The sequence below is a fragment of the Oncorhynchus gorbuscha genome, linkage group LG10, assembly GCF_021184085.1.
Source record: "Oncorhynchus gorbuscha isolate QuinsamMale2020 ecotype Even-year linkage group LG10, OgorEven_v1.0, whole genome shotgun sequence".
NCBI classification, from domain to species: domain Eukaryota; kingdom Metazoa; phylum Chordata; class Actinopteri; order Salmoniformes; family Salmonidae; genus Oncorhynchus; species Oncorhynchus gorbuscha.
In genome coordinates, this window is record NC_060182.1 from 96,429,916 (window position 1) to 96,442,265 (window position 12,350).

The 12,350-nt window shown below is 54.6% G+C and overlaps 1 pseudogene; it reads left to right on the forward strand.

The window, feature by feature from the left end:
* Positions 1–462: 462 nt before the first annotated feature.
* Positions 463–12,350, forward strand: part of LOC124046993 — a 75,131-nt pseudogene continuing 63,243 nt past the window's right edge.

A 12,350-nucleotide genomic window follows, 5' to 3' on the forward strand; every position in this document is an offset into this window, starting at 1 on the left:
CATGGCGTGGTGTGTGGCGATGGTAGAGCACGGTCACTGGACAGGACCATGGCGCGGTGTGTGGCGATGGTAGAGCAGGGTGCCCTGTAGAGCCAGGACCATGGCGCAGTGTGTGGCGATGGTAGAGCACGGTGCCCTGTAGAGCCAGGACCATGGCGCAGTGTGTGGCGATGGTAGAGCACGGTGCCCTGTAGAGCCAGGACCATCGCGCAGTGTGTGGCGATGGTAGAGCACGGTGCCCTGTAGAGCCAGGACCATGACACGGTGTGTGGCGATGGTAGAGCACGGTCACTGGACAGGACCATGGCGCGGTGTGTGGCGGTCACTGGACAGGACATGGCTCAATTAGTAGAGCATGGTGCTCTGTAGAGCCGATGGTAGAACACGGTGCCCTGTAGCGCCGATGGTAGAGCACGGTGCTCTGTAGAGAATGGTGCCCTGTAGTGCCGATGATAGAGCACGATGCCCTGTAGAGCACGGTACTTGCAATACCAGGATAGTGACTGGCTCCCCCAAGCAGTGTTCTAAAATGTTTTATTCTCTCTTTCAGGCTCGAAACATCCAAACGGGAGAGCTTGCTGCTGTTAAGATTATTAAACTGGAGCCCGGTGAGTTGGATCGACCTACATTCCTCTTTCTACTTATCAATGAAACGTACTCGCTCATTGACAATTTCTAACTAAAGAGGACGGTTAGCATGTCATGTTGCAACCCAGATTTAAGGGAGAACAATGTTATCATAAGACTGAGTGTAGGTGAGCAGCCATTTTGACGAAAACAAAAAACAAATCATAATCTGGAATTCTCTGTTAAAAAACCCTGATGTGTTGGAAGTGAGTTCTTTATACCTTAAACCTGTTGTAAAACTGGTCTGCAGAAGCCATGGATTTATGTCGTTTCGTGAAGATGGGAGGAAAAATAAATGTTTGAGGTCTCCATGGGTCTTGGACTGGCCGTTTCACTGTGATCCAGATTAGAGGATTACCACCAGGACCTGTTGTGCCTCCAGCCTGCCATGCAGATAAACACCAGCTGATTAACTAATCACTCTGATGTAAAGAAGAGGGTCCCTACTGGTGGTTCCTCCAACGGTGGTCATTGGTGTGACAGGACCGTAGGAGTTGGCTAGACCGCACAAACAGATGGCACCAGGCAAGGTGTTTCCCTCGTCCTCATATTAATGTTGATGATGGGTCTCTCTCTCTTTGTAGAGTTTTTTTTTCAGACTGACCTTTAATCCTAAAAAAGTTGAATGGAAATGAAGGCTGTGTGTTGTGGGTGTTAAATACATGTTAACTCACGCTTCGTGGTTCAACTCCCATAGTAAAAGCCAAGGGAAAATTCCCTCCTGATTCTGGATCCCTTTTTCTCCACGATCTTTCACCACCAGAGATCCGTAGATCGGATGCATCCCAATGCAACCCTAATTCCCTACATAGTACTACTTTTGACCAGGGCCCAAGTAATGCACCATGGTCGAGAATAGGGTGTCTAGTGAAGCAACCATAAGCAGGGGCTTGATATTCAGGTAAATTTACAAGTCGCACACCGGGCTAGTGCCAACGGATATTTGGGAGGGTGTAGTTTGCCCTTTACATTTTTTATTTTATTTTTAAATTGTGCACCTAGCAAGAGTGTTTGGATAGCGTTGTTTCTGGGGTGTACAGTGTAGCCTACATGTGATGGCAGAGTTGGAAACACGAATGCCAAGCCCCTTTGATAACAAATCATCGTCATAGTGTCATTCTACCAGGTAGGTCTACTTTGCGGTGAATATTTAACACTGGGGCGTTTTGGGGTTAAATGTTTATTCAAATGGCACATGATGACTGAATTGTGCATCGCTTAAAAAAAAAAAAAACCTGGTTTGCGTACCCATTGTTGCCTCAGTTTGCATTTCCTGGTAGATATCGTCAGTTGAAATGTCTTTCCTGTCCTACCTGCTACTGATGTCATTCTTCTGGAAGCAGCTCCATACAACAACCAGTTGAGCGCTGCCCAAAGATATTCCACTTAAACTAGGGCTGTGTGCTGCCCAAAGATATTCCACTTAAACTAGGGCTGTGTGTGCCCAAAGTAGGGCTGTGTGCAGCCCAAAGATATTCCACCACTTGCGGCCCAAAGATATTCCACTTAACCTAGGGATGCCCAAAGATATTCCACTTTAACCTAGGGATGTGTGCTGCCCAAAGATATTCCACTTAACCTAGGGATGTGTGCTGCCCAAAGATATTCCACTTAACCTAGGGATGTGTGCTGCCCAAAGATATTCCACTTAACCTAGGGATGTGTGCTGCCAAAAGATGGTTTGGTGGTCATCTGTAAGGAGGAGGAGGAGGACCGTGGTCATCTGTTAGGAGGAGGAGGAGGACCGTGGTCATCTGTTAGGAGGAGGAGGAGGACCGTGGTCATCTGTTAGGAGGAGGAGGAGGACCGTGGTCATCTGTTAGGAGGAGGAGGAGGACCGTGGTCATCTGTTAGGAGGAGGAGGAGGACCGTGGTCATCTGTTAGGAGGAGGAGGAGGACCGTGGTCATCTGTTAGGAGGAGGAGGAGGACCGTGGTCATCTGTTAGGAGGAGGACCGTGGTCATCTGTTAGGAGGAGGACCGTGGTCATCTGTTAGGAGGAGGACCGTGGTCATCTGTTAGGAGGAGGACCGTGGTCATCTGTTAGGAGGAGGACCGTGGTCATCTGTTAGGAGGAGGACCGTGGTCATCTGTTAGGAAGGACCGGGTCAAGAGGAGGAGGGTCATCTGTTAGGAGTGAGGACCGTGGTCATCTGTTAGGGAACCGTGGGTCATCTGTTAGAGGAGGACCGTGGTCATCTGTTAGGAACCGTGGGTCATCTGTTAGGAGGAGGACCGTGGTCATCTGTTAGAGGAGGACCGTGTCATCTGTTAGGAGGGGAGGACCGTGGTCATCTGTTAGGAGGAGGACCGTGGTCATCTGTTAGAGGAGGACCGTGGTCATCTGGGTGCCAGGAGGAGGACCGTGGTCATCTGGAGTGAGGACCGTGGTCATCTGTTAGGAGGAGGAGGGGACCGTGGTCATCTGTTAGGAGGAGGAGGAAGGTCATCTGTTAGAGGAGGAGGAGGACCGTGGTCATCTGTTAGGAGGAGGAGGAGGACCGTGGGTCATCTGTTAGAGGAGGGAGGGAGGGACCGTGGTCATCTGTTAGAGGAGGGAGGAGGAGTCATCTGTTAGGAGGAGGAGGAGGACCGTGGTCATCTGTTAGAGGAGGGAGGGAGGACCGTGGTCATCTGTTAGAGGAGGGGAGGAGGACCGGTCATCTGTTAGAGGAGGGAGGAGGACCGTGGTCATCTGTTAGAGGAGGGAGGGAGGACCGTGGTCATCTGTTAGAGGAGGGAGGAGGACCGTGGTCATGTTATGAGAGGAAGAGGGTCATCTGAAGGACCGTGGTCATCTGTTAGAGGAGGACCGTGGTCATCTCTTAGGAGGAGGACCGTGGTCATCTGTTAGGAGGAGGACCGTGGTCATCTGTTAGTGGAAGGAGGAGGACCGTGGTCATCTGTTAGGAGGAAAGGAAGGACCGTGATGGTCATCTGTTAGGAAGGGAGGAAGGAGGACCGTGGTCATCTGTTATGAGAGGAAGGGCGACCGTGCTCATCTGTTATGAGAGGAGGGCGACCGTGCTCATCTGTTATGAGGAGGAGGGCGACCGTGGTGCATCTGTTATGAGGAGGACCGTGGTCATCTCTTAGGAGGAGGAGGAGGAGGGCCGTGGTCATCTCTTAGGAGGAGGAGGAGGGAGGGACCGTGGTCATCTGTTAGGGGAAGGAGGAGGAGGACCGAGGTCATCTGTTAGGGAGGAGGAGGACGAGGTCATCTGTTGGGGAGGAGACGAGTCATCTGTTAGGGGAAGGGAAGGAGGAACCGAGTCATCTGTTAGAGAGAGGACGAGGTCATCTGTTAGAAGGAAGGAGGACGAGGTCATCTGTTAGGGAGGAGGAGGACCGAGTCATCTGTTAGGGGAGGAGGAGGACGAGGTCATCTGTTAGGGAGGACCCGAGGTCATCTGTTAGGAGGAGAGGACCGAGGTCATCATTAGAGGAGGACCGTGGTCATCTGTTAGGAGGGAGAGGACCGTGGTCATCTGTTAGGAGAGGAGGAGGACCGTGGTCATCTGTTAGGAGGAAGGAGGACCGTGGTCATCTGTTGAGGAGGAGGAGGAGGACCGTGGTCATCTGTTAGGAGGAGGGAGGAGGACCGTGGTCATCTGTTAGGAGGAGGGAGGGAGGAGGACGTGGTCATCGTGGTCATCTGTTAGGAGGAGGAGGAGGACCGGGTCATCTGTTAGGAGGAGGAGGACCCCGTGGTCATCTGTTAGGAGGAGGAGGACCGTGGTCATCTGTTAGGAGGAGGAGGACCGTGGTCATCTGTTAGGAGGAGGAGGACCGTGGTCATCTCTTAGGAGGAGGAGGAATGTGGTCATCTCTTAGGAGGAGGAGGACAGTGGTCATCTGTTAGGAGTGGGAGGAGGACCGTGGTCATCTGTTATGAGGAGGATGAGGGAGGACCGTGGTCATCTCTTAGGAGGAGGAGGACCGTGGTCATCTTAGGAGAGGGAGGACCGTGGTCATCTGTTAGAGGAGGAGGACCCGTGGTCATCTGTTAGGAGGAGGAGGAGGACCGTGGTCATCTGTTAGGAGGAGGGAGGAGGACCGTGGTCATCTGTTAGAGGAGGACCATGGTCATCTGTTAGGAGGAGGGGAGACCGTGCTCATCTGTTAGGAGGAGGAGGACGACCGTGGTCATCTGTTATGAGGAGGAGGAGGACCGTGGTCATCTGTTATGAGGAGGAGGACGACTGCGTACTCATCTGTTATGAGGAGGAGGACGACCGTGCTCATCTGTTATGAGGAGGAGGGCGACCGTGCTCATCTGTTATGAGTGAGGAGGACGACCGTGCTCATCTGTTATGAGGAGGAGGGGACTTTACCGTGCTCATCTGTTATGAGGAGGAGGAGGACCGTGCTCATCTGTTATGAGGAGGAGGAGGACCGTGCTCATCTGTTATGGGGAGGGGAGGAGGAGGGACCGTGCTCATCTGTTATGAGGAGGAGGGTAGGGAGGACCGTGTCTATCTGTTATGAGGAGGAGGACCGTGCTCATCTGTTAGGAGGAGGAGGAGGACCTGTTACCTGTTATGAGGAGGAGGAGGACCGTGGTTATCTGTTATGAGGAGGAGGAGGACCGAGGTCATCTGTTATGAGGAGGAGGAGGAGGAGGACCGAGGTCATCTGTTAGGGGGAGGAGGAGGAGGACCGAGGTCATCTGTTAGGGGAGGAGGAGGAGGACCGAGGTCATCTGTTAGGGGAGGAGGACCGAGGTCATCTGTTAGGGGGAGGAGGACCGAGGTCATCTGTTAGGAGGAGGAGGGACCGTGGTCATCTGTTAGGGAGGAGGAGGACCGTGGTCATCTGTTAGGGAGGAGGAGGACCGTGGTCATCTGTTAGGAGGAGGAGGGAGGAGGACCGTGGTCATCTGTTAGGAGGAGGAGGGAGGAGGACCGTGGTCATCTGTTAGGAGAGGAGGAGGGAGGAGGACCGTGGTCATCTGTTAGGAGGAGGAGGGAGGAGGACCGTGGTCATCTGTTAGGAGGAGGAGGGAGGAGGACCGTGGTCATCTGTTAGGAGGAGGAGGGAGGAGGACCGTGGTCATCTGTTAGAGGAGGAGGGAGGAGGACCGTGGTCATCTGTTAGGAGGAGGAGGGAGGAGGACCGTGGTCATCTGTGAGGAGGGAGGAGGACCGTGGTCATCTGTGAGGAGGGAGGAGGACCGTGGTCATCTGTTGGGAGGAGGAGGGAGGAGGACCGTGGTCATCTGTTAGGAGGAGGAGGGAGGAGGACCGTGGTCATCTGTTAGGAGGAGGAGGGAGGAGGACCGTGGTCATCTGTTAGGAGGAGGAGGGAGGAGGACCGTGGTCATCTGTTAGAGGAGGAGGGAGGAGGACCGTGGTCATCTGTTAGGAGGAGGAGGGAGGAGGACCGTGGTCATCTGTTAGGAGGAGGAGGGAGGAGGACCGTGGTCATCTGTTAGGAGGAGGAGGAGGACCGTGGTCATCTGTTAGGAGGAGGAGGAGGACCGTGGTCATCTGTTAGGAGGAGGAGGAGGACCGTGGTCATCTGTTAGGAGGAGGGAGGAGGACCGTGGTCATCTGTTAGGGAGTGCGGGAGGAGGACCGTATCTGTTAGGAGGAGGGAGGAGGACCGTGGTCATCTGTTAGGAGGAGGAGGGAGGACCGTGGTCATCTGTTAGGGAGGAGGAGAGACCAAATATCTGTTAGGAGGAGGGAGGAGGACCGTGGTCACTGTTGGGGAGGAGGAGGAGACCGTGGTCATCTGTTAGAGGAGGGAGGAGGACCGTGGTCATCTGTTAGGAGGAGGGAGGAGGGACCGTGGGTCATCTGTTAGAGGGAGGGAGGAGGACCGTGGTCAATTGTTAGGAGGAGGGAGAGACCTGCTCATCCAGGAACTGTGGTCATCTGTTAGAGTGATGAGGACCGTGGTCATCTGTTAGGAGGAGGAGGACCGTGGTCATCTGTTAGAGGAGGAGGACCGTGGTCATCTCTTAAGGAGGAGGAGGACCCGTGGTCATCTCTTAGGAGGAGGAGGACTGGTCATCTGTTAGGAGAGGAGGAGGATAGTGGTCATCTGTTATGAGGAGGATGAGGAGGACCGTGGTCATCTCTAGGAGGAGGAGGACCGTGGTCATCTCTTAGGAGGAGGAGGACCGGGTCCTGTTAGAGCAGGAGGACCGTGGTCATCTGTTAGGAGGAGGAGGAGGACCGTGGTCATCTGTTAGGAGGAGGAGGAGGACCGTGGTCATCTGTTAGAGGAGGACCACATGGTCATCTGTTAGGAGGAGGAGGACCGTGCTCATCTGTTAGGAGGAGGAGGGACGACCGTGGTCATCTGTTATGAGGAGGAGGAGGACCGTGGTCATCTGTTATGAGGAGAGGACGACCGTGCCTGGTCTGTTATGAGGGAGGAGGACGACCGTGCTCATCTGTTATGAGGAGGAGGACGACCGTGCTCATCTGTTGCGAGGAGGAGGACGACCGTGCCTTATCTGCTATGAGAGGAGACCACCGTGCTCATCTGTTATGAGAGGAGGAGGACCGTGCCTATCTGTTATGAGGAGGAGGAGGACCGTGCTCATCTGTTATGAGGAGGAGGAGGACCGTGCTCATCTGTTATGAGGAGGAGGAGGACCGTGCTCATCTGTTATGAGGAGGAGGAGGACCGTGCTCATCTGTTATGAGGAGGAGGACCGAGGTCATCTGTTAGGAGGAGGAGGAGGACCGAGGTCATCTGTTATGAGGAGGAGGAGGAGGAGGACCGAGGTCATCTGTTAGGGGGAGGAGGAGGAGGACCGAGGTCATCTGTTAGGAGGGAGGAGGACCGAGGTCATCTGTTAGGGGGAGGAGGACCGAGGTCATCTGTTAGGAGGAGGAGGACCGTGGTCATCTGTTAGGAGGAGGAGGACCGTGGTCATCTGTTAGGAGGAGGAGGACCGTGGTCATCTGTTAGGAGGAGGAGGACCGTGGTCATCTGTTAGGAGGAGGAGGACCGTGGTCATCTGTTAGGAGGAGGAGGGAGGAGGACCGTGGTCATCTGTTAGGAGGAGGAGGGAGGAGGACCGTGGTCATCTGTTAGGAGGAGGAGGGAGGAGGACCGTGGTCATCTGTTAGGAGGAGGAGGGAGGAGGACCGTGGTCATCTGTTAGGAGGGAGGAGGGAGGAGGACCGTGGTCATCTGTTAGGAGGAGGAGGGAGGAGGACCGTGGTCATCTGTTAGGAGGAGGAGGGAGGAGGACCGTGGTCATCTGTGAGGAGGGGAGGAGGACCGTGGTCATCTGTTGGGAGGAGGAGGGAGGAGGACCGTGGTCATCTGTTGGGAGGAGGAGGGAGGAGGACCGTGGTCATCTGTTAGGAGGAGGAGGGAGGAGGACCGTGGTCATCTGTTAGGAGGAGGAGGGAGGAGGACCGTGGTCATCTGTTAGGAGGAGGAGGGAGGAGGACCGTGGTCATCTGTTAGGAGGAGGAGGGAGGAGGACCGTGGTCATCTGTTAGAGAGGAGGGAGGAGGACCGTGGTCATCTGTTAGGAGGAGGACCGTGGTCATCTGTTAGGAGGAGGAGGGAGGAGGACCGTGGTCATCTGTTAGAGGAGGAGGGAGGAGGACCGTGGTCATCTGTTAGGAGGAGGGAGGAGGACCGTGGTCATCTGTTAGGGAGGAGGGAGGAGGACCGTGGTCATCTGTTAGAGGAGGAGGGAGGAGGACCGTGGTCATCTGTATGAGGAGGAGGACCGTGGTCATCTCTTAGGAGGAGGAGCAGGACCGAGGTCATCTGTTAGGAGGAGGACCGTGGTGATATGTTAGGAGGAGGACCTTGGTCATCTGTTAGGAGGAGGACCGTGGTCATCTGTTAGGAGGAGGAGGAGGACCGTGGTTGTCTGTTAGGAGGAGGAGGAGGACCAGAACGTGGTCGTCTGTTAGGAGGAGGAGGAGGACCGTGGTCATCTGTTATGAGGAGGAGGAGGACCGTGGTCATCTGTTATGAGGAGGAGGAGGACCGTGGTCATCTGTTAGGAGGAGGAGGAGGACCGTGGTTGTCTGTTAGGAGGAGGAGGAGGACCAGAACGTGGTCGTCTGTTAGGAGGAGGAGGAGGACCGTGGTCGTCTGTTAGGAGGAGGAGGAGGACCGTGGTCGTCTGTTAGGAGGAGGAGGAGGACCGTGGTCGTCTGTTAGGAGGAGGAGGACAGGACCAGACCGTGGTCATCTGTTAGGAGGAGGAGGAGGACCAGACCGTGGTCATCTGTTAGGAGGAGGAGGACCGGGCCGTGGTCGTCTGTTATGAGGGTGAGGAGGACCGGACCGTGGTCGTCTGTTAGGAGGAGGACGGACCGTGGTCGTCTGTTAGGAGGGTGAGGAGGAGGACCGTGGTCATCTGTTAGGAGGGTGAGGAGGAGGACCGTGGTCATCTGTTATGCGGAGGAGGAGGACCGTGCTCATCTGTTATGAGGAGGAGGAGGACCGTGCTCATCTGTTATGAGGGAGGACAGGACCGTGGTCGTCTGTTGATGAGGAGGACCGGACCGTGGTCGTCTGTTAGGAGGAGGAGGACCGGACCGTGGTCGTCTGTTAGAGGAGGAGGAGGACCGGACTGTGGTCGTCTGTTAGGAGGGAGGAGGACCGGACCGTGGTCGTCTGTTAGGAGGAGGACCGACCGTGGTCGTCTGTTAGAGGAGGAGGAGGACCGGACCGTGGTCGTCTGTTAGAGGAGGAGGAGGACCGGACCGTGGTCGCCTGTTAGGAGGAGGAGGAGGACCGGACCGTGGTCATCTGTTAGAGGGTGAGGAGGAGGATCGTGGTCGTCTGTTAGGAGGTGAGGAGGAGGACCGTGGTCATCTGTTATGCGGAGGAGGACTGGACCGTGGTCATCTGTTATGAGGAGGAGGAGGACCGGACCGTGGTCGTCTGTTAGGAGGAGGAGGACCGGACCGTGGTCATCTGTTATGAGGAGGAGGAGGACCGGACCGTGGTCGTCTGTTATGCGGAAGTACAATAGCTCTGGTCCAGTTTTTCTCAAGTACTCTTAAACTGTTGCTTCTAAATGATCCTCTAATTAACATGGAAACATGGAAGAACGTCTCATTTTGACCTGAGACTGTGAAAGCTAGTTGGGTCTTGGTTCCAGTTTTTCGTAAGTACTCAATTAATTGTTGCTAGTGCTAAATGATCCTCTAATTACTCAAGTTGCTTTTGTTTACATTGTGAACATAGTCAATGTAGCTAGCGAGAGTTTGTGCTAGCTAGTAGCTTCTTGACTTTTTCAAATGTATTTTTTTAACCTTTATTTAACTGGGCAAGTCAGTTAAGAACAAATTCTTATTTTCAATGACGGCCTACCGGGGAACAGTGTGTTAACTGCCTTGTTCAGGGGCAGAACGACATATTTTTACCTTGTCTGCCTTTCGGTTACAAGTCCAACGCTCTAACCACTAGGCTACCTGCCGCCCCTCCACTCTAACCACTAGGCTACCTGCCGCCCCTCCACTCTAACCACTAGGCTACCTGCCGCCCCTCCACTCTAACCACTAGGCTACCCTGCCACCTCTACACTCTAACCACTAGGCTACCTGCCGCCTCTACACTCTAACCACTAGGCTAACCCTGCCACCTCTACACTCTAACCACTAGGCTACCTGCCACCTCTACACTCTAACCACTAGGCTACCCTGCCACCTCTACACTCTAACCACTAGGCTACCTGCCACCTCTACACTCTAACCACTAGGCTACCTGCCACCTCTACACTCTAACCACTAGGCTACCCTGCCGCCTCTACACTCTAACCACTAGGCTACCTGCCACCTCTACACTCTAACCACTAGGCTACCTGCCACCTCTACACTCTAACCACTAGGCTACTCTGCCACCTCTACACTCTAACCACTAGGCTACCCTGCCACCTCTACACTCTAACCACTAGGCTACTCTGCCACCTCTACACTCTAACCACTAGGCTACCCTGCCACCTCTACACTCTAACCACTAGGCTACCCTGCCGCCTCTACACTCTAACCACTAGGCTACCCTGCCACCTCTACACTCTAACCACTAGGCTACCTGCCACCTCTACACTCTAACCACTAGGCTACCCTGCCTCCTCTACACTCTAACCACTAGGCTACCCTACCACCTCTACACTCTAACCACTAGGCTACCCTACCACCTCTACACTCTAACCACTAGGCTACCCTGCCACCTCTACACTCTAACCACTAGGCTACCCTGCCACCTCTACACTCTAACCACTAGGCTGCCCTGCCACCTCTACACTCCTAACCACTAGGCTACCCTGCCACCTCTACACTTCTAACCACTAGGCTACCCTGCCTCCTCTTACACTCTAACCACTAGGCTACCCTACCACCTCTACACTCTAACCACTAGGCTACCCTACCACCTCTACACTCTAACCACTAGGCTACCCTACCACCTCTACACACTCTAACCACTAGGCTACCCTGCCGCCTCTACACTCTAACCACTAGGCTACCCTGCCACCTCTACACTCTAACCACTAGGCTACCCTGCCACCTCTACACTCTAACCACTAGGCTACCCTGCCGCCTCTACACTCTAAACCACTAGGCTACCCTGCCACCTCTACACTCTAACCACTAGGCTACCTGCCACCTCTACACTCTAACCACTAGGCTACCTGCCACCCCTACACTCTAACCACTAGGCTACCCTGCCGCCTCTACACCTCCTAACCACTAGGCTACCTGCCACCTCTACACTCTAACCACTAGGCTACCTGCCACCTCTACACTCTAACCACTAGGCTACTCTGCCACCTCTACACTCTAACCACTAGGCTACCCTGCCACCTCTACACTCTCAACCACTAGGCTACCCTGCCGCCTCTACACTCTAACCACTAGGCTACCCTACCACCTCTACACTCTAACCACTAGGCTACCCTACCACCTCTACACTCTAACCACTAGGCTACCCTACCACCTCTACACTCTAACCACTAGACTACCCTACCACCTCTACACTCTAACCACTAGGCTACCCTGCCACCTCCACACTCTAACCACTAGGCTACCCTGCCACCTCTACCTCTAACCACTAGGCTACCCTGCCGCCTCTACCTCTAACCACTGGCTACCCTGCCACCTCTACACTCTAACCAGTAGGCTACCCTGCCACCTCTACACTCTAACCACTAGGCTACCTCCCGCCTCTACACTCCCTAACCACCTAGGCTGCCCTGCCACCTCTACACTCTAACCACTAGGCTACCCTGCCACCTCTACACTCTAACCACTAGGCTACCCTGCCACCTCTACACTCTAACCACTAGGCTACCCTCCACCTCTGCACTCTAACCACTAGGCTACCTGCCACCTCTACACTCTAACCACTAGGCTACCCTGCCGCCTCTGCACACTCTAACCACACTAGGCTACCCTGCCGCCTCTACACTCTGACCACTAGGCCTGCCCTGCCACCTCTGCCACTCTAGCCACTGGGCTACCTGCCACCTCTGCCCTCCTAACCACTAGGCTACCTGCCACCTCTACACTCTAACCACTAGGCTACCCTTCCGCCTCTACACTCTAACCACTAGGCTACCCTGCCACCTCTACACTCTAACCACTAGGCTACCTGCCACCTCTACACTCTAACCACTAGGCTACCCTGCCACCTCTACACTCTAACCACTAGGCTACCCTGCCACCTCTACACTCTAACCACTAGGCTACCCTACCACCTCTACACTCTAACCACTAGGCTACCCTGCC